Source organism: Suncus etruscus, chromosome X (assembly GCF_024139225.1).
Source record: "Suncus etruscus isolate mSunEtr1 chromosome X, mSunEtr1.pri.cur, whole genome shotgun sequence".
Lineage (NCBI taxonomy): Eukaryota > Metazoa > Chordata > Mammalia > Eulipotyphla > Soricidae > Suncus > Suncus etruscus.
This window is the reverse complement of record NC_064868.1, coordinates 62,152,599-62,175,269: the sequence shown is the minus strand read 5'-3', so window position 1 is coordinate 62,175,269 and position 22,671 is coordinate 62,152,599. Positions and strand designations below refer to the sequence as shown.

Here is a 22,671-nt window from a genome sequence, read left to right as displayed (position 1 = left end):
GAACAGATGAGTGGCAAAAGAAACTGTGCTACATGTACATGGTGGAATACTATGCAACTGGAAAAATGAAATCATAACATTTGCATATGCAAATGGATATAAAAAGGAAAAGACACATTTGCAAATGCAAATGGATATAAAGAGTATTATGCTAGGTAAAAGAGTCATAGAGAGAGGGATAGATATAGAATAATCTCATTCATTTGTGTGATATAAGAAAAATATGGGGCTGGAGAGATAGCATGGAGGTAGGGCATTTGCCTTGCATACAGAAGGACGGTGGTTTGAATCCTGGCATACCATATAATCCCCCGAACCTGCCAGGAGCGATTTCTGAGCATAGAGCCAGGAGTAACCCCTGAGCGCTGCTGGGTGTGACAAAAAAGAAAGAAAAGACAGCATGGTAATAATTTCCAAAGACAATAGAGATGATAGCCAGGAAAACCAGTCCATGCTAGAAAGCTTGCCACAAAGAGCGGTGAATGCACTTAAGATAAAGAAGGGTCCGATATTGACAAGGATAGTTGGAACTGATCACTCTGGACAAGAACTGGGTGTTGAAAGGGTATAAAGTGATATGCATGGAACTCCTTCATTAACAAACTGACCTCAGCCTGGCTCTCACATGTCCTATGTCTGGTTCGGAACTCCTTCATTAACAATAATGCAAACTGACTTCAGCCTGGCTCTCACATGTCCTATGTCTGGTTCCTCCAATGTTGCCACTATGAAGAAAGTGGTTCAGCAGCTCCAGCTGGAGGCCCAGCTCAACCACGTAAAGGTTTCCCAGGCTGCTGCAGATTTAAAACAGTTCTGTCTGCAGAATGCTCAACATTACCCTTTGTTGAGTGGAGTGTCTTTTTGTTTGTTTGTTTGTTTGTTTGTTGTTTTTTTTGTTTTGGTTTTTGGGTCACACCCGGCCAACACTCTACCTCCATGCTATCTCTTCGGCCCCTGAGTCTCGAGTGTCTTAAAGTATTAATCCCTTCAGACCCCAGAAAGTTTGTTCCTTTTTGTAGATAAAATAAATCTTTGGAAGGTTTTCTAAACCACTTTTCATGTGGTGACTATTCAATGGAATTAAATTCAAAGCACCTACACAAAAACTTACCCATAATATGTGTCAGAATATAAACTTACACTTGTCAAGTAGTGGTTTAATCTACCTCTCTGAATTTTTATGAATTTCTATTTCACATGGATAATTATTTTATATAGAGAAGCTTACAATAAAATAGTTGGTAAAGAGTTTTTAAAAAACAATAGTAGGGGCCATAGCAGTGGTGCAAGTGGTAAGGCATCTGCCTTGCCCGCGCTAACCTAGGATGGACCGCAAGCCAGAATCGATTTCTGAGTACATAGCCAGGAGTAACCCTTGAGTGTCACTGGGTGTGGCCTAAAAACTAAACCAGACAAAACAATAGTGCAAACCACTATGTCAAAAAGGAAAAGACACAGAAATAAAATGCCTGCCCCAGAGTCAGGTGGTGGGAGGGGAAAGGTTGGGAGGAAAACTAGAAACTTTGGTGGTGGGAGTGTCCACAGGTGGTGTGTGTTCTATGGCTGAAACTCAATCATGAACAATTTTGTATCCGAGGTGCTTTAATAAAGTAATGATAATTATAAAATTGGTACATCTACACAATGGACACAATGAAATATTATGCCACTGCTAGAAAGAATGAAGTAATGAAATTTGCTTATACATGGATGATATGGAGAATATTATGCTGAGTGAAATGAGTAATAAGACGAGTGATAGACATAGAATGTTCAAATGGCCCCCAAATGCTGTATGTTCACAGGGAAATCTGGTCTGGAACAAGGGTTGTCGCGGGAAATAATCCAAACAAAGCTGAGAATAGGGGCCGGCGATGTGGCGCTAGAGGTAAAGTGTCTGCCTTGCAAGCGCTAGCCAAGGAAAGATAGCGACCACGGATCCCCCGGTGTCCCATATGGTCCCTCCAAGCCAGGGGCAATTTCTGACCGCTTAGCCAGGAGTAACCCCTGAGCATCAAACGGGTGTGGCCTGAAAAACAAAACAATACAAAAAAAGCTGAGAATAAATAGGCGTGGCTGAGTAGCACTCTGTCTCATCAAGTTGAGAAAGAGGGCTGCCTGCCAGAACTATAGTCTTTATTGAATACAGTGACCACCCCCAGACGTGGGAATAAGGACAGAGTTCTATCCTGAGCCAGTCTCCCACCTAAGTTTTCTTGAGACATTTAAAAATGATAAGAGGGGCCAGAAAGGTAACACAGTGGTAGGGTGTTTGCCTTGCACAAGACCGACAGGTAATGACCCGGTTCAATCCCTGGCATCCCATATAGTTCTCCTGGCCTGCCAGGAGAGATTTCTGAGCACAGAGCCAGAAGTAATCCCTGAGTGCTGCCAGGTGTGACTCCAAAACCAATAATAATAATAATAATAATAATAATAATAATAATAATAATAATAAAATAAAAATAATAAAATATGATAAGAAGAGGGGGCCTTCTTATGATATATGATAAGAGCAATGGTGCAGCGGTAAGGCATTTGCTTTGCACACACTGACCTAGGACGGACTGCGGTTTGCTCCCCGGTGTCCCATATGGTCCCCCAAGCCAGGAGCAATTTCTGAGCGCATAGCCAGGAGTAACCCCTGAGCATCACCGGTGTGACCCAAAAAAAAACCCAAAATCAAAAAAATATGAGAAGAAGGAAAATCTCTGTTTTGGGTAAAACCAAGTTGTAAACAAACATACAAAGAAACCAGGGATAATCTTCGTTTTGGGTAGAACTAAGTTGTAAATTGCAAACCAAGCTCCCCCATTTTTGTTTACTAAAAAGCAGAAAATATGAAATAATCCAGAATAGATCCTGTTCTGAATTTCTAAAATTTTAGAACATGGGGGTTGTTTGGGCAAGAACCCTCAAATAGGAACTATAAAAGTGACTTATTTTGCATATGCATGGTAAAAGCTGGGGAAATAAAATTTAAAAAAATACTTAAGGCTATATAGGGGCAAAGTGGCCTTTCCCGGGAAGCATTTGGTCATACATTTCAACTGTATATTTCAAACAGTCTAAGGTTTGCGCAACCCCAGAGAGTCTTTCTTCAAAGGCCTGAGAAAAGTTCTCATGGCAGCTTTCATTATAGGCATAGTACGTGGGTTTTCACAAGTATTGTGAAAACAAAGCATGCCTGGGTTTACAAGTCATTGCCAGGATGTCACGAAGCATGCCTGAGTTTGCAAGCCATTGCCAAAGTGTCACAAAAGATGCCCAGATTTGCACAACATTACCAAGGGTCTGGAGAGATAGCATGAAGATAGGGTGTTTGCCTTTCATGCAGAAGGACGGTGGTTCGAATCCCGGCATCCCATATGGTCCCCTAAGCCTGCCAGGAACTATTTCTGAGCATAGAGCCAGGAATAACCCCTGAGCACTGCCGGGTGTGACCAAAAACAAACAAACAAAAAACAGCAAAACATTGCTAGGGTGGCTCAAAGCCTGTCCCTGAATTCCTCATTGTCAGGGTGGCACAAAGCCTGCCCTTGGTTCCAGTGATGGGACCCAAATTTCGGGGGTGTGTGGCTAATCTGAGAATAACTGAACCTTAAGTCAAGTATATATGACAAATGTTCAGGGTCAAAGGCCCTCCTGCAGCATATAAATTTTGTAGTTCCTATCCCTAATAGACAGAAACTCCTCTCTTCTCTAACATAAGACCCATTTTATTTGGGTCTATGCGAAAAGAAAAAGGATAATGCCACAAATTACTGTTGGGGCACCAGAGGACTATCACTAGGTTGTAGTATATACTCCTCAGTTGATTTTTTTGGGGGTTTTGAGTCACACCCAGCAGCGCTCAGGGGTTACCTCTGGCTCAACACTCAGAAATCGCTCCTGGCAGGCTCGGGGGGGGGGGGGACGGACCATATGGGGTGCCAGGACTCAAACCACCGTCCTTCTGCATGCAAGGCAAAGGCCTTACCTCCATGCTTTCTCTCCAGCCCCCTCAGTTGATATTATTCTCAATAATTCCTGATACATAGTTAAACAATAACACTGTTCCCCCAAGAAATATATAAAAATGCACATATTCTCTATTTTTGAAAATAAGTCCAAAGTCCCCCAATAAAGAAATGCACACGAGGAAATGCAAATTAAGAAATAAATATATTCCCCTGGTCCAAAGTGGGTAGAGTCTGTAATACTGCTTCAGCTAATGAAGTGATCTGTCAGTTGATGGCAGTCAAAAAGACAGTGGAAATGACCTGCAGCTGCTGGGTAGAATTACTGGCTGAAATCAGTCCCTGAGCCAAGGCCTGCTCGAAAAACCAGTTCTGGTATGAGCGACAGTCCATGGTGACAAAAGGTTGAAAGAGTGTGGGGTGGTGTTCCAGAGCACAAGGGGTATTGAGATGTAGAGGTAAAGGGGTTTAATAGGGAGAGCAGAAGATTCGGGATAACTAAGCATAAACAATAGAAAAGGTATTGCAGAGTTGAGGCAGGGGAGGTAGAAAAACTATATGCAACTCAGACAGACATTACGTATGACACAGATAGACATTAAACTAACATAAAAAGTGGCCACCACACACATGCACACACATACATAGTAGCTCTATCAATATGTTACAGCTGTAAACTGAAAAAACAAGGATGGTAAATGGGAATGTGCCAAAGGGCTTCATAACTATAAAGCCATCAAGTAAGGTGGTGAGGAAATTTTAGACTTGGCTCTAAAAGCATCATAGGTTAGATTATCATACGTAAACCAACCAGCTTTTCCATATCCTATCTTAATCATATCACAAAAGTTTTTTTCATAAGTTGCTAAACAGTACTAATGAGCACTGTAATAAGAGTTAAGATCACTGAGCACTGTAATGTGAGTCCAGAGTCCTTATTTCCTTTCCCGTAGACTTCTGTGAAAAATATATTAGAACATTTTAGTAGATGTATTTATATTGAATATGGATTGCTAAAACATTCTTACACGAGCACTCTAATGAAAGTTTAGAATATAGAGCATTGTAATGCATATACGGGGCATCCAACTTCTTTCTTCATAGAGCTCTGTGAACAAAAAACATTAGAATATTATTGCTGACATATTCTTTAAACATAAGTTACTAAAACATTCTTATAATGAGTACTGTAACGGGAGTCCAAGACACCCAAATAGCTTCTCTAGAGATTTCTATAGACAAAAACATTAAAAGATTATTGCAGATATCTTTTAAAAGGCAATTAATTAATCACCTGTCTTAATTTATGCAGCAGTATCCATTGCTATATGTCCTATTGAAGTATAAAAGAGAATGTAAACTTCTAAAGATTTCACATAAGAGGTAGGGATATCCAAAACTTCATGTTCATCTAATTTAAACCAGTGTTGACTCACTGCATTTTTCAATAGGCAGTTAAATGATGTGTATTTCACCATAATGATTTGAAACAGAAAATAAGTTATATTTTTTGGTTGTTCCTCGAATCAGTAACATACTGTAACAAGTCAATATTTTCTAAGGGGGAGTCCACATAGGTCTGTGATTTTTGCTTCTGCCCTCTATAATAGGAAAAGCATTTCATATGTATTAAAAGCACAGGTGGTAATTTCCAAAGTTCTATCTTTTTTAGAGTATCCCACTGTGTTATGCTGTGACTGCATTAAAATCTGCTGTTGTCTGTCAGATTCTCTTCTTTGGAAAGTAACTAGAGGTAATCCTGGAGTGTACATTTGCTTGTGGATGCTACTGGCAGAAATAGATGCATAAAACTCTCAAATGTCCGAGATGTTTTGTGAGAGGTGAAACTGGACTGTGGATTTGAACTAGCTTTGGAAAAGTGTAAAAATAATAGACTCCCCCAACACCCCTCTACCTCCTTCCTCCGGAACTCCAGGGCTTTCTTTGGCCACATGCCTGGGCAAGCCAGAGAGGTGGGTCCCTTGGAGGAGCTTATTGGTTTCCCTAGGCTTTCCCCATTTCCCTCCTGGCTCCAGAGAGAGGGTCTGGGGTGGGGCTTTGACCTTCTGGCCTTCCAACTCTGGAAGGATCTATTTTCTTCCTGGGAGCCAGGAGGTTCTGCCAGCATGGGATTTGGCAGACCTCTGCCATGCCAAAGGCCTCTTTAACCAGGCCTAGGAAGCGGTGCGGGACATGGGTCACCCCAGCACCCCTCTACCTCCTTCCTCCGGAACTCTAGGGCTTTCTTTGACCACATGCCTGGGCAAGCCAGCGAGGTGGGAATAGCAGCACAATAGTTTCTGGCTTTAGGAATTACCAGGGAAGTTTCCTTACTAAACCTGTCTAGTGTGAAACCGCGCGGGGGCTAGCGCCCCCGTGTGGAACATATTAACAAAAATTTAGATATCATTGTGTTTCATTTGTTTGTCCTGAAAGCCATCCAGGAGCTTGTGTTATTCCTTTTCTCCCTCACTCTCATCTCCTCCTACCCCACAGTTAACCATTTTTCTGTACTAATGATTTTTGTTTTGGCCAAGGTGGATTACATATCTTTCATAGTAATTTTTTGGGTGGAGTCTGAAGCTTCAGCAGGCAACACATCACAGCAAGGCTCCACGCTGTAGGCTTTTTGGCCAAGCTAAGGGGAAGATGCAGCCTCGGCTGCCCCCCACAGCCTTCTCTCTCCTTTTTCCCTGTTCCCAGAGTTATTCCTGGACACCTGCTCAGGGTCACAGCAAGTGGGTTCCGGGCGAGGTGCAATATAAGAGACCCCAGGCTTCCTAGTTCCTGCAAGGGGTTTGGAGGGGACTGGTGAACTTCCAACTTCCAGCAATTAGAAAGCAAACGCCTTTCGGGGAGTCAGAAGCTTCAGCAGGCAACACGGGGAGGACATGGATCCATGAGCTCTTCGCTTGTCTAAATCACAGACCAAAGTGATGTCTCGGAAACAACACCCTCCCTCTTGACTATTTCTAAAACATAAAAGGGACACATGTATCTTCTTTGTATATCTCAGATGTATTCCCTTAACATCTATAACTCTTTTCAAACATCCTCATATAGTGACAATTTTGCCCACTGGTTTTGTTATTTGATTATTTGATTTTCCCCCTTTGAGATCTGTTTTATAAGCAATACTGGTAGAAGAGCATCTCTGTATAGATTTCATGTTTGAACAAAGTTACGGGGAATGTTGGACTTTATTTGTAGGCCCCCAGATGCACCAACAATATCTTTTGGCATTGCTTCTCTTTTGCATAGGCACATTAAAATGGGAAAATAATACATATGCAAACAAGTTCTTATCTAATAGAAATGGGAACACATGGGCCCGGAGAGATAGCACAGCGGTGTTTGCCTTGCAAGCAGCCGATCCAGGACCAAAGGTGGTTGGTTCGAATCCCGGTGTCCCATATGGTCCCCCGTGCCTGCCAGGAGCTACTTCTGAGCAGACAGCCAGAAGTAACCCCTGAGTATCGCCGGGTGTGGCCCAAAAACCAAAAAAAAAAAAAAAAAAGAAAGAAAAAGAAATGGGAACACAAATTTGGTAATGCAATTAGGCCTTATACCCTGAACATTGGCATAATGATTTGGCTTAGGCCTCAGAAGAATGGGCATCACCCACACACACCTGAACAATGGAAACCATCTATGGAAACAACCACAATTGTCTATAACATTACCAGGATCCAAGCCTCTACCAGGGAAGACCTACCACTGCTTTGGCATTGACTTACTCTCAAAAGTGCTCTCAACACCCAGATGACTCAGCAACAGCCTGCTTGCAGGGCAGATCGCTCTGCATTTAATGGCATGCTGAAACTAGAGGATGCTCCACATCAACCTGACATCAATGAAAGAAATGCACAGAATCCAGAATCTTTAAATATAAGAATCTGATACCAACAATAGCTAAAGTGTGAAAAAGTTTCACCTGGACCACGGAGAATGACTCGGGTTGGACAGACTGGTATGCCTGGAACCCAGAATCGGTCTTATGCCAATAAACTTCTGCGGTGAGGCCTTTTTGTAGTCAGGTCAAGAATTTTTTTCCATTTTCCCCATTTTTCTGGACCTATGCAAACAACAGCGATTGCCACTATCACAACTTTACCATATCTTTTTACTTTTATCCTTTAAGGAAAAAAATACAACTTACTGAACTTAAAAACAAATAACTGTAGAAGAATGCCTGTCTCCAATACAGGCAGGCGATGGGAAGGGGAAGGGGGGAATGTTACACTGGTGAAGGGGGTTGTTCTGTTTGTGACTGTAACCCAACTATGATCATGTTACTTTTTTTTTTTTGGTTTTTGGGTCACACCCGGCGGTGCTCAGGGGTTACTCCTGGCTGTCTGCTCAGAAATAACTCCTGGCAGGCACAGGGGACCATATGGGACACCGGGATTTGAACCGATCACCTTTGGCCCTGGATCGGCTGCTTGCAAGGCAAACGCCACTGTGCTATCTCTCCGGGCCCTGATTATGTTACTTAAATAAAAAACATATTAAATAATAATAGACTCATTGAGCTGCTTGTGTCTCTGCTAAGCATGCTCTGCAGCTTTCAAATCATTGAAATGATCATTATTTTCCTCTTTATGTCTTTTCTGCTATCAGCTTTATTCAGGACTTCATGGAGACTATTCATCAGAAATAGAAGTAGTTCATGTGAATCTTGTTGTCTATGCCCTGCAAACTGATCATTGATTTTCCCAATGGTTATATTTTTTAATTTAATTTATTTAAAGAAAATGTATTACATAATTTACACAACTGATAATAATACATTTTTAGGAAGACCAAAAGCAACATATTTTTTTTAAAAAATAGAAAGTGGAAAGAAAGACTAAAGCAATGGAAGAGAAAGGAAAGAATATTTTTGAAAACTATTGACTCACAATGAATTCACTGAAGCACCAGAAGAAAGTTTAGTAAGCTCTTCTTTAAAAAAAAGGAAAAGAGTTTAAAAAAGTACAGCAATAACGGTGTGGGAGCGGCAAGCGTTGCTGTTTGCATAGGCCCAGCAAAATATGGGTAAAATGGAAAAAAGCCTTGTCCTAAATACAAAGAGGCCTTATCCCTGAAGTTCTCTGGCATAAGATCAACTCTGGGTTCCAGGAAATTTTTTCACACATTAGCTGTTGTTGTTGTCCAGTTTCTGTAGTTAAAGATTCTGGTTTCTGTACCAGAAGGATTCTGATTTCTGTGTTTCATCAAAGTCAGGATGTGGAGCGTTCTCCAGTTTCACCTCACCATCAGATGCCAAGAGTCCTGCCCGGCAAGCGAGTTGCTGCTGTTGCTGAGTCATCTGAGTGTCAAGGGAACACTCCTTGGAGTAAATTCAATGCCAGGGCAGTGGCAGGGTCTCCTCTGGTAGAATTTGCCTCCTAGTGATGTTGTAGACAATTGTGATTGTTTCCAATGGTCAATGGTTCAGGGGTGTATGGGAAATACCCATTCTTCGAAGGCCTGAGCCAAGTCATTATGCCAGTATTCAGGGTATAAGGCCTAACTGCATTACAAAATGTGTGTTCCTATCTCTGTTAGATAATAACTTGTTTGCATTTGTAGTATTTTCTCATTTTAATGCACCTATGCAAAAGAGAAACAATGCCACAATGTATTATTGGTGCCTCAGGGGAGCCAAGGGAACAAGTCCAACAATCCCCTTAACTTGGTTCTAACATGAATTCTAAAGTGAAAGGCTCTTCCACCATAATTCCTTGTTAAACATATCACAAAGAAAGAAAGAAAAACAAACAAAAATCAGTGGGCACAATCGTCACTGTATAAGGGTATATTCAATAAGAGTTATAGTGGTTAAGGGAATACATCTAGGATATTCATATATGTATGTCCCTTTTATGTCATTAAAAATAGTCGGGGGCCCGGAGAGATAGCACAGCGGCGTTTGCCTTGCAAGCAGCCGATCCAGGACCAAAAGTGGTTGGTTCGAATCCCGGTGTCCCATATGGTCCCCCGTGCCTGCCAGGAGCTATTTCTGAGCAGACAGCCAGGAGTAACCCCTGAGCACCGCCGGGTGTGGCCCAAAAACCAAACAAAAAAATTCATGTTAGAACCAAATTACGGGGATTGTTGGACTTGTTACCTCAGCCCCCATATGCACCAATAATACCTTGTGACATTGTTCCTTTTTTGTATAGGCACATTAAAATGGTAAAATGTTATACATGCAAACAAGTTCTTATCTAACAGAGATAGGAACACGCAAATCTTGTAATGAAGTGGGCCTTACACCCTGAACATTGTCATAATGTCGTGACTCAAGCCTCAGAAGAACAGGCATTTTCCATTCACCCCTGAACCATGGATATCATCTACGGAAACAACCACAGTTGTCTATCACATCACCAGGAAGCAAACCTCTACCAGGGAAGACCCTACCACTGCCCCTGGCATCGACTTACTCTAAAGAGGATTCTCTTAACACCCAGATGACTTAGCAACAGCAACAACATCTCTGCATTGCTCTCTAATGGTGAGGTGAAACTAGAGGATGCTCCACGTCATCCTGACTTTGATGTAGGATATTCACAGAAACCAGAATCTATATAGAAATCTGACACCAACAGCAGTGATTGTGCGAAAAAATTTTACTGGGATCACAGAGAATGACTCAGGGGTTGTACAACCTAGTATGCTGGAGAAGAGTTGGATTATGGGGCCGGAGAGATAGCTTGGAGGTAAGGCATTTGCCTTGCATGTAGAAGGACAGCGGTTCGAATCCTGGCATTCTATATGGTCCCCTGAGCCTGCCAGGAGCGATTTCTGATAGAGCCAGGAGTAACCCCTGAGAGCTGCCGGTGTGGCTAACAAACAAACAAACAAAAAGAGTTGGTCTTATGCCAGAAAATTTCAGAGGTAAGGTTTTCCTTGTATTTAGGCCAAGGCCTTTCCTTTCCATTTCTCCCATATTTTGCTAGGCCTACGCCAACAAGAACAATTGCCACTCTCACATCATTTTTACTGTATTTCTTTAACGCTTATCCTTAAAAAGAAGAGCTTACTAAACCTTCTGCAAGTGCTTTAATGAGTTCATTGGTGATTAAATAATTTTCAAAAATATGGAGCCAGAGAGTTAGCACAGCGATGTTTGCCTTGCAAGCAGCCAACCCAGGACCTAAGGTGGTTGGTTCGAATCCTGGCATCCCGTATGGTCCCCTGTACCTGCCAGGAGCTATTTCTGAACAGATAGCCAGGAGTAACCTCTGAGCACCGCTGGGTGTGGCCCCAAAACCAAAAAAAATGTACTTGCTACTTAAAATTTTCTTCTTTCCTTTCTCTTACATCTCTTCAGTTTTTCTTTCTATTTTCTATTTTTTTTTTTGTAGTTTTTGGGTCATACCCGGCAGTGCTCAGGGGTTACTCCTGGCTCCATGCTCAGAAATTGCTCCTGGCAGGCACAGGGGACCATATGGGACGCTGGGATTCGAACCGATGACCTCCTGCATGAAAGGCAAATGCCTTACCTCCATGCTATCTCTCCAGCCCCTATTTTCTATTTTTTAATAACTGCTTTTGGTCATCTAGAAACCAAAGTATTATGACCAGTTATGTCAACTATCTGATAAATTTTCTTTAAATAACTGTAATAAAAAAGACTGCCTTTGATAGTAATTGACTTAAAAGACTGTTTTTTTTTTTGGTTGGTGGTGGTTTTGGTTTTTTTTGCTTTTTGGGTCACACTATGCTCAGAAATCACTCCTCTTAGGCTCAGGGGACCATATGGGATGCCAGGATTTGAACCACCGTCCTTCTGCATGTAAGGCACATGCCTTACCTCCATGATATCTCTCCGGTCCCAAAAGACTGTTTTTATAACATTTCCATTCACTCACAAGACAGAAAGTTCCTTCTCTCAAAAATAGGAGGGCCCTAATGCAGATATTTCTTTTTTCTTTTCTTTTCTTTTTTTTTTTTTCTTTTTTTGGTTTTTGGGTCACACCCGGCAGCGCTCAGGGGTTACTCCTGGCTCTATGCTCAGAAATTGATCCTGGCAGACTCGGGGGACCATATGGGATGCCGGGATTCGAACCACCATTCTTTTGCATGAAAGGCAAACACCTTACCTCCATGCTATCTATCCTGCCCCTAATGCAGCTATTTCAATAGACAATTTTGCCTCATGACATAGCAAACTCGCCCACCATGTGTTAATATTTTGTTGATGAAGTTTTATGTCCAGCTCACAAAAAAGTTTCTGAAGGCAAATTTGGTACACTATATGAACGACATTCTGATGGCCTGCTCTATCTACAGAGAATTACAATGTTTGTATGAATTTGTCATCAGCTGCTTGTAAGCACTGGTTTAACAATAGCCATAGGAAAAAATCCAGACTTTGCCTCCATTTCAATACCTGGGCTTCATATTGGAGCGTACTTCAGTGCATTCCCAAAAAGATTTCTACTTATCAGAACAACCTTAATGACTTTCAAAAAACTCTTTTTTTTAGTTTCAAAAAGTTTTTATTGAGAATATTCTGCATGCAAGTATCCACATAGGTTGGGAGGATACAAATAATACAACTAATAAAACAGAAACTTTAGAACAATATTATTTATCAATAACATTAAATTCCATAAAATTTGCCTTATAATGTAGAGAAAATTACATCCTGACAATGACTGACAAAGTCACAAACATTAATGTAAACATTGGCCTTGCATTTCCTTCGATAGTTTGAGTAAGTCAGGTTTGTATGTTGTTGTTTTTCATTTTAGGCACGATTCCAGGTTCTCATCAATGAGATAATTTAATTTACTCTTGATAAGATTCGTGCTTGAAAATGATTGTTCGCATAAATATATAGACCCGAACAAGGAAAGAGCAGCAAACGCTAGCTTTTTTATTGTTGTTTTTTTTTTTGGGGGGCCACACCCGGTAACGCTCAGGGGTTACTCCTGGCTATGCACTCAGAAGTCCCTCCTGGCTTGGGGGACCATATGGGACGCCGGGGATCAAACCGCGGTCCGTCCTAGGCTAGCGCAGGCAAGGCAGGCACCTTACCTCTAGCGCCACTGCCCGGCCCCACGCTAGCTTTTTTAGTTGATTATATAAGTCAGGAATACTATTCCAGGTGTTAAAAATCAACATATCTTCCTTCTCCAGGTCTTTCAAAGCAGAACACTTGTGCTGTGAACTAAGGTCACATTTGTGTTTCTTCAATCTTTTTTTTTGTTTGTTTGTTTGTTTTGTTTTTTCTTTCTTTTTTTTTTTTTTTTTTTTTTTTTTTTTTTGGTTTTTGGGCCACACCCAGTAACGCTCAGGGGTTACTCCTGGCTATGTGCTCAGAAGTTGCTCCTGGCTTGGGGGACCATATGGGACACCGGGGGATCGAACCGCGGTCCGTCCAAGGTTAGCGCAGGCAAGGCAGGCACCTTACCTTTAGCGCCACCGCCCAGCCCCCTTTTTTTTTTTTTTTTGGTTTTTGGGCCACACCCGTTTGATGCTCAGGAGTTACTCCTGGCTATGCGCTCAGAAATCACCCCTGGCTTGGGGGGACCATATGGGACGCCAGGGGATCGAACCGCAGTCCTATTCTAGTGCTTGCAAGGCAGACACCTTACCTCTAGCGCCACCTTCCCGGCCCCTGTTTTGTTTTTTCGGCCACACCCGTTTGATGCTCAGGGGTTAGTCCTGGCTAAGCGCTCAGAAATTGCCCCTGGCTTAGGGGACCATATGGGACGCTGGGGGATCGAACCTCGGTCCTTCCTTGGCTAGCACTTGCAAGGCAAACACCTTACCTCTAGCGCCACCTCACTGGCCCCTTTCAATCTTTCTAAATTAGCACAAAGATGTTCAAATCAAAAAACTCTTAGGTGGGGCTGGAGAGATAGCATGGAGGTAAGGCGTTTGCCTTTCATGCAGAAGGTCCGTGGTTCAAATCCCGGAGTCCCATATGGTCCCCTGTGCCTGCCAGGAGCGATTTCTGAGCATAGAGCCAGGAGTAAACCCTGAGCACTGCCGGGTGTGACCCAAAAACCAAAAAAAAAAAAAACTCTTAGGTGATATAAATTGAATCCATCACTCCGTTGAGATTCCAAACTTGGAACTCAGCAACTTATTTTGTACTTTGGAATGAAATCCAGACTTAAATAGCCCCAGATACATAACCTAAAAGGCCCCACAGGAATTGGATATCTGGAGAGGTGTGGCTTTTAATTTTTGCAACCCCTCATTCTCCTATGAGTACTACTGCTCAGCTGTCTGGGCCAATAGAATGGGTTTATTTACACAAAAAGTAACCTCAAACATTGTGCCTTTTTGGAATTGATAACCGCTCTTATCATCAAAGCAAGGCTCAAAGCCGTTTCCTTGTTAGGTTTTGATTCTGAAATAATAGTGCTGCTGATAAGAAAAAAAGAAATAGAATGTATACTACCTTTCAGTGATCCCTCTTATGTTTTTTGGGGGGTCACATGGCAGCGCTTAGGGGTTACTCCTGGTTCTGCTCTCAGAAATTGCTCCTGGCAGTCCTAAGGGACCATATAGGATGCCTAGAATTTAACCAGGTCCTTCCTGTGCTGGCCGCATGCAAGGCAAATGCCCTACCACTGTGCTATCACTCCGGCCCCTCAGTGAGTCCTCTAAACAAGCCCTATTAGATTTTTCAGGAGAGGTTTCCTCTCATCATCCTGCTGAAAAGGCCTGAGACTTCTTTGAAAGGACACATTTTGTGATTTCCTCTATTATCTGCTCCTCCCTATACCTGACACCCCTGTGGTTTAAATTAAGGGTCGTCATCAGAAAAGGTGGTATCACTGGCCCTTCACTGACCACAAGTGGAAATTGTTGTTTTAAGTTATGTACTATCACATGTTTCAGAGCTACACATAGTACACAATTCAGGATTGTTTCCAGGCATAGTAACCACCTCTTTAAATGCTCATAAATGGGTTGTTCAGGATTTTCTGCAGCAATTACAAGTCCTTCAGCAAAAACGTTCTGAGACAGTTTTTTTTATCACTCACATAAGAATCCAGTCTGGCCTCCCAGAGACAATAGCTCCATAAATGAAACTGTTGATCATCTGGTCATGCTAATATTTATGTCACCTGCAGAAGAATATGCAGCGCTACACACAGATGCCAACTGCTTACATGTAAACTATCATAGTCCATGGAGGCAAGCCATACAAATAGTTGATACATGTATTATTTCCGTGCCTTTGATTAAAAGAACACATGTAGCTGGGGCCAACCCCAAGATTTACAGGCAAATAAATTGTGACAAATGGATATTACATATGTTGACTGTTATAGATGTTTGCACTTTCATGCTACATTGTTTTTCTGTTATGGGTGTCCCCCAATTCATAAATACATAATGGTCCAGCCTACACCAGTAAAACTTTTCAATTATTTTACAAAGAATACCAAATAAAACATATTAATAGAAGTAGGGTGTTTGCCTTGCTCATTGCTGACCCAGGATGGACAAGGGTTCGATCCTCAGCACCCGATAAGGTTCCCTGAGCCAGGAGTGATTTCTGAGCTCAGAGCCAGGAGTAACCCCTGAGCACCATCAGGTGTGATCAAAAAACACCAAAAACCAAAAAAAAAAAAACCATATCACTGGAATTCCCTATAATAAACAGAGACAAACCATAGTTGAAAGAGCTGACATAACTCTCAAAACTCAATTATAAAATATAGAAAAAGGGGCATCCACCAACAGACATTTTATCCTTAATATCATTTTCATTAAATTTCTTTAATTTGGGACCGGCGAGGTGGCGCTAGAGGTAAGGTGTCTGCCTTGCAAGTGCTAGTCAAGGAAAGACCCCAGTTCGATCCCCCGGCATCCCATATGGTCCCCTCAAGCCAGGGGCAATTTCTGAGCGCTTAGCCAAGAGTGACCCCTGAGCATCAAACGGGTGTGGCCCAAAAAAACAAAAAAAATTTCTTTAATTTACCCCCAAAAAAGTCATTTACAGCTGCAGAAAGACACTTTAAAGAAGATGCTAGGGTACAAAAAACAATTAATACACCTATTTGGGTAAAAATGGATAAGAATGAATTGCTGATAATTTTCTCTTTAGTAGAAAATGACGTTTATGTTTCCACAGATGGCAATCCTGCCAAGAAACTCTGGATCCCAGATATAGGCCTTGTCAGAATCAGAATTCTCACAAGTGAAAAAACCAGACACCGATTCAAGACAAGACTCTCAACTTCCCCTCAAAACCAACACAGATTACTCAAAAGGGCAAGAGCAGGCTATAAATTGCAACCTCAACAGGTAACCAGAAAAATAAGCTGACACCACATAATGAGGCAGACTATCAGGAGTGGAAATGACCATTTTCAAAACCTTGGTTCTGTTGATAAGGGAATTGGTCTTGCACTCACCGGACTTCATAATTTAGTAAACATTTGTTACATGAATTTAGTACTACAAATACCTGTATAATATTCTAAGTTTGACTGATTACTTTTACCAGAAACATTTCAAGGAGGACATTAACAGGTCAAATCCATTGGGACATAAAGGCAAAATGGCAGGAGAAATTGGTAAGATTATAAAAGCCTTGTGGGCTGAACAACACAGGTATATCAACCCAAAAGACTTTAAGATGACCATAGGGAGGCTAAATGACCAGTTTGCAAGTACAATCAACAAGATCCACATGAACTACTATTCCTGATGAAGGGTCTTGAACAAAGCTGATAGGCAGAATAGACTTATAGAGGAAAATAGTGACAATCTTGTTAACTCAAAAGTTTGGAAAATAAGCTTGGCAGAGATACAAGCAGTTTAATGAGACTATTATTGTTGGACTTCCCCAAGGCCAGCTTAAATCTACAATTCAATGCCTCATCTGCCACCAAGAATCTCACTTGAGATCTTTACTCATTTATCCTTGCCTCTGACATCTACAAATAAATGCTTATTTGCTATTGCAAGATTGCCTTAAAGTGAAAACTGAAAGACAATAATAGGGTTCATTGCACCCACTACAACACACAGCAGGATTTTTTTTTTTTTTTGGATCACACCCAGCGGCGCTCAGGGGTTACTCCTGGCTCTAGGCTCAGAAATCGCTTCTGGCAGACTCGGGGGACCATATGGGATGCCGGGATTCAAACCACCGTCCTTCTGCATGAAAGGAAAACACCTTACCTCCATGCTATCTCTCCGGCCCATGGATATTTTTAAAAGGATAGAAATTTGGAAATTACCACTTGTGCTCTGAAAATATTTGAAACGCTTCTTCTACAATGGCAAGAAGATGAAAAAACTACAGACATAAGTGGGCTTTTCCTTAGAAAACCTTGGCTTACCACAGTACACTATGAACTCTAAGAACAACTTCTGAAGAATATATGGGGCCAGAGAGACAGCACAGTGGTAGGGCATTTGCCTTGCAAGTGAACGACCCAGCACTGACATTGGTTTGAATCCCGGCATCCCATATGGTCCCCTGTGCCTGCCAGGAGCAATTTTTGAGCACAGAGCCAGGAATAACCCCTGAGTGCCACCGGGTGTAGACCCAAAAGCAAAAGCAAAAAAATACAACTTATTCTCTGTTTTGAACCATTATAGTGAAATGGAAAAGGGTCAGTGCACAACCTATTGTAAAAATACAGCAAGATAACGTTGGTTTAAATTTGATGATCATGAAGTTTCAGAAATCTCCAACTTCTCTGTAAAATCTTATTTATTTATTTATTTATATATTTGGTTTTGGGGCCTCACCCAGCAGAAGTCAGGGGTTACTCCTGGCTCTGCGCTCAGAAATCGCTCCTGGCAGGCTCGGGGGACCATATAGGATGCCGGGATTCAAACCATCATCCTTCTGCGTGCAAGCCAAATGCCCTACCTCCATGCTATCTCTCCAGCCCCTATTTATTTCTTTTTTTAAATTTGTTTTGACGGCCACACCTAACATTTTTCAGGGGATACTCCCAGCTCTATGTTCAAGGTACTTAGGGGACCATGCAGTGCTGGGATCAAAACCGGATCTTCAGCATGCAAAACATGTGATCCAGCTTGTTGAGATCTCTCTTTGACTCTCCCTGCCCAATTAAAATATTAATTTAAAACATTTTTGCAGTGCCAGGGATCAAACCTAGGGCCTTAAACATTAAGGCAAGTAGACCCCTGGTTTATTTTTTAAGTATGTATTTATTTTTGGATTTTGAGTCACACGTGGTAGTATATTGGGACTCCCATGTAAGAACCAAGGCACCCTGGGTTCAATCATTTACCCCAGTGAAGTACTTCTTTTTATTTTTTGTTTTTGTTTTTGTTTTTGGGCCACACCCGGCGGTGCTCAGGGGTTACTCCTGGCTGTCTGCTCAGAAGTAGCTCCTGGCAGGCACGGGGGACCATATGGGACACCGGGATTCGAACCAACCACCTTTGGTCCTGGATCGGCTGCTTGCAAGGCAAACGCCGCTGTGCTATCTCTCCGGGCCCGTACTTCTTCTTGAGACAGGGAAAGTTAATTCAGGTATAAACCAAAGTTGATACTCTGCAGGAATAAGGAACTAGGGGTTGAGTAAGCTTGAAATGCTCTAATAAGGCTCCCTTGACAACCACAGTCTCCCTCAACAACCAAAGTTTGAATCAGAGTAACCAAAGTTGAGCCAGAAAAATCAGTGATGAATTAAGACATCTACACAATGAAATAACTGTTCTGATAATGTTTGTGATTTCTTTTTTTTTTTTTCTTTTTTTTGGTTTTTGGGCCACACCCGGCAGTGCTCAGGGGTTACCCCTGGCTGTCTGCTCAGAAATAGCTCCTGGCAGGCACGGGGGACCATATGAGACACCAGGATTTGAACCAACCACCTTTGGTCCTGGATCGGCTGCTTGCAAGGCAAACGCCGCTGTGCTATCTCTCCGGGCCCAATGTTTGTGATTTCTATATAAGCTGCCTGAAGATGTCAGGATTCCCTAAATTGGATTAGACTTGGACCTTAGCTAGCCAAATAAACTCCCTTTTGCATCTTGCTTTATCAAAGATGATCATTGTCTCTTAGCACTGTCTAGGACAGGGGTCTCAAACTCAATTTACCAGGGGGCCGCAGGAGGCAAATTTGTTGAGGCAGGGCCGCATAAGGGATTTCACACACAAAAAAAGGGACAGCGGGCAGGAGCAGCGGAAATGACATCTGCGCTAGGCGCAAAGTATTCGCGATTACTCGCTTACCGAATATTCGCAATAAAAAATCGCATTAGTAAGAAAAAAATCGCAAAAAATCGCATTAAACATTTGCATGCCCAGAATGGAACTGCTCGGGGTATACGAATGTTTAATGCGAACTTGAACTGTCTTTACAACCCCCACTAAGTTTTTGTTGTTTGGGGGCCATACATGGCAGTGCCTAGGACTTATGCCTGACTTTTTGTGCAAGGATATTCCTCGTGATGCTTGGAGAATCTTATGAATGCTGGGTTCAGCTGTGTGCAAGGCAAGCAACTTAACCCCTGTGCTATTTTTCTATTCTCTAAACTTTTTAACACTTTGGGATCAGGAGAGGACAGCAGGTAGTTAAGAGATAGTGTTCGCCTTGTATGCAGCTGACCCAGATTCGATCTCTGGCATGCATATGGTCTCCCAAATCTGCTGGTGATTCTTGACTGTAAAGCCATGAATAAAGCCTGATTGCTACCAGGATATGGATTCAAGGATGAGTTGGCTCCAGCTCCTCATAAACATAAATTCATCTCACCCTCAAATCCTTTGTTCAAAACAGTGGCTCTACTAGGACAACAGAGCAAGTGGATGGAGAGTCCAAAAAGCTGAAATGGAGTACTCCCCCCTAGGAGGTTTTCAGTAAAGGATACAGGATAAAACACTCCTCCTCCTCTTCCTCCTCCTCCCCCTCCTCCCTTGCAGTATAAGCACAGCTATTGTAAGTCTCTGGGGCAAGCATCTCTAGCTGGGTTTGGCTGATGGGGCAGGCTCAGCACCACAATCGAGCAGCAACAGAATCTGAGGCAGTCTCATCTCTCTCTGTGCCCCAGAGACCTCCTGGGAAGTGGAGTTCTAAGGGCCAGCCTAGCTGGCAGCCAGTCACTGGCTTTTAAACCACAATTGGATCATTGTGGGCTACTTAGAAGTCAATGCCAACAGTTCATTGCTTAAAGGTTGCCCAAGTTTCACCTTGCCCTTAGCAAGGTGAGGTCCACTGACTCCACACCAAGCTCCTGTTTTCTCATTCAAAACCCATATTAGCATAAAAGAAGCAGTCTAAGAACTGAAAAAGATGTTAGGAAAAATTGGGGCAATAAAAGAAAATGAGGTAGGGAGTGAATGAAGTGGTGTTGTATATCAGTGTATTAGCCTGAGTTTTCTAGAGTTTTACATAAATGGTATTGTATAGCATGCAATTGTAATTCATTTAATTTTATTTAGGTTGGGGGGCTGCTTGCCTTGTTCAATCAATGGCATCTCTGTGACACTCTATGACATCTCTATTGCCAGAAGCAATCCATCAGTGCTAAGCCAGGAATAAGCCTGAACTTTGTAGGGTGTAACCTCCAAAACCAACCAACCAATAAATTACATCCTTGGCACAGAAGGATGAGGAAAAATAATTTTTACTCCTTGGGCTAAAGTGCATTAGTTTGTATAAAGGAACTCTAGATTCAACCCCTGTTCAAGTCCTCCAAGCTCAGAAGATCTACTTGGGAGTAGCCCGTGAGCACTGCTCTTTCCCCATCAAAATTTCCCCCTTCCCTTCCCTTTGCTGCTGCTTTGTCATGATGAGGTCCTATGTGCTAGGCTGTGATGTTTTGTACATGTGCTTGCTGGGAGGTGCACTCATTTAATTGTGTTCTTGTGCATTCTGATTGTAGTGCTTAGCCATGGGTTGTGGTGGTGCTCACAGACTCTCAAGGGAGGTCACACTCCTAATGTTTTGTCTCCTCCTAGCTGCAGATCTGAGATCACACACTGCATAGAGTCCTCGACAAGAGTCCTCAGGACCATGCTTGGCACAGATACGTAATAACAATAGAGATTATAGTGCCAAGCTCAGGCTTGGAAGGCAGGCACTTTTGTTTTTATGTTTTTGATGTTGCATTCAGCTGTGTTGTCTTTTTCCTGACTATGCTCAAGAATCAGTGGAAGAGCGTGGAGACCATACACAGTGCCAGTGTCACTGTAAGCCGAATGTAAGGGCAGATGAGCTAATACAACTAGGGTCTTTCTTTTGCAGGGAGCTGGTGTATCCACCTTTTTGGGGGGAAACACATCAGTGCTTCTCTGGAGCTACTCCAAAATGGGAATCTAGCCAGTGGTGTTCAGGAGATTGTGTAGTACTGGAGATCTAACCCAGAGCGTGCAAAACATAAACACTCAACATTTTTAACTCTCTTGGTGGCCCAAGGCAAGCACATTTAGCTATTGAGCCATACCTCCATCCGTAATTTTGCTGCTGCTACCGCTTACCAATGACCAAGGCTTGCACAGTTGGTTGTAGTGCTCAGGTAAACACACTATTATGGTACACCTTGTAGATCATAAGTGGCAGTGCCACTGTGAATGTATTTGGTCTGTGGGGCAGCACTGAGAATCAAGTTTTTTTCTGTTGTTGCTGTTGTTGTTTTTTTAGGCAACATCCAGTGGCACTCACTCCTGACTGCTCAGAAATTGCTCCTGGCTCGGGGGGGCCATATGGGATGCCAGGGATCAAACCCACGTCTGCCCTGTGTCAGCTGCATGCAAGGCAAGTGCCCTACCAATATGCTACACTCCGGCCCCAGGAATCAAGTTTTGTTTTGTTTTTAGTTTTCTTATTTTGGACCACATCTAGCTGTGTACAGGTCTTATTCCGGACGCTGTGCTCAGGAATCACTTCTGGGGAACTAGGGGATCATTTGTGGTACTGGGAACTGAGCCCAGAGTAACTTGCAAGGAGAACACCTTATCTGCTATACTATCCCTCCAGTTCTTAGGCATGTTTGGCTTGTATTGTTTTGTTTTGTTGTTTTTTGGACACACCCAGCAGTGCTCAGGGGTTACTCCTGGCTTGATGCTCACAAGTTGCTCCTGGTACGCTTGGGGGACCATATGGGATGCCAGGATTCAAACCACCAACTTTCTGCATGCAAGGCAAACGCCTTACCTCCATGCTATCTCTCCTGCCCCAGGAATGTTTTTTTTTTAATTTGGTAATTCATATACCAACAAATTAACTCTTTGAAGCATACTGTGGCTTTTTTCATTCAGTGACTTTAAGTACATTCACAATGTTGTGCAATCATCAATTTACTATTTCCAGGAGTTTTGTTGTTTTGGACCATACTCAGTGGCACACCTTTTTTTCATAGTATTTTTGACAAATAAACGTTTAACACTTAAAAAAAAAAAGAAAAGAAAATCCCGAGGTGTCAGAGATTGAACCAGGGCCTACCACATGCAAAACATGTCTCCAGGGGCTGGAGAGATAGTATGGAGGTAAGGCCTTTGCCTTGCATGCAGAAGGACAGTGGTTCGAATCCCAGCATCCCATATGGTTGGTCCCCCAAGCCTGCCAGGAGCGATTTCTGAGCATAGAGCCAGGAATAAACTCTGAGCGCTGCTGGGTGTGACCCCCCAAAAAAAACCATATCTCCAAACTGAACTACCTCCCTGGCCTAGTTGATAAGTGTTTTTCACTTCTCCTTGATCACTGTGGATTTTATGCCTCTTTGTATTATCAATACAAGTATCAAGACCAAAAGAAAATGA

The 22,671-nt window shown here is 42.5% G+C and overlaps 1 pseudogene; it reads left to right on the top strand.

Annotated features, from left to right (window-relative positions):
- Window positions 1–700: 700 nt before the first annotated feature.
- On the top strand, window positions 701–1,019 carry LOC125999317 (guanine nucleotide-binding protein G(I)/G(S)/G(O) subunit gamma-5-like; annotated as a pseudogene).
- Window positions 1,020–22,671: the final 21,652 nt, after the last annotated feature.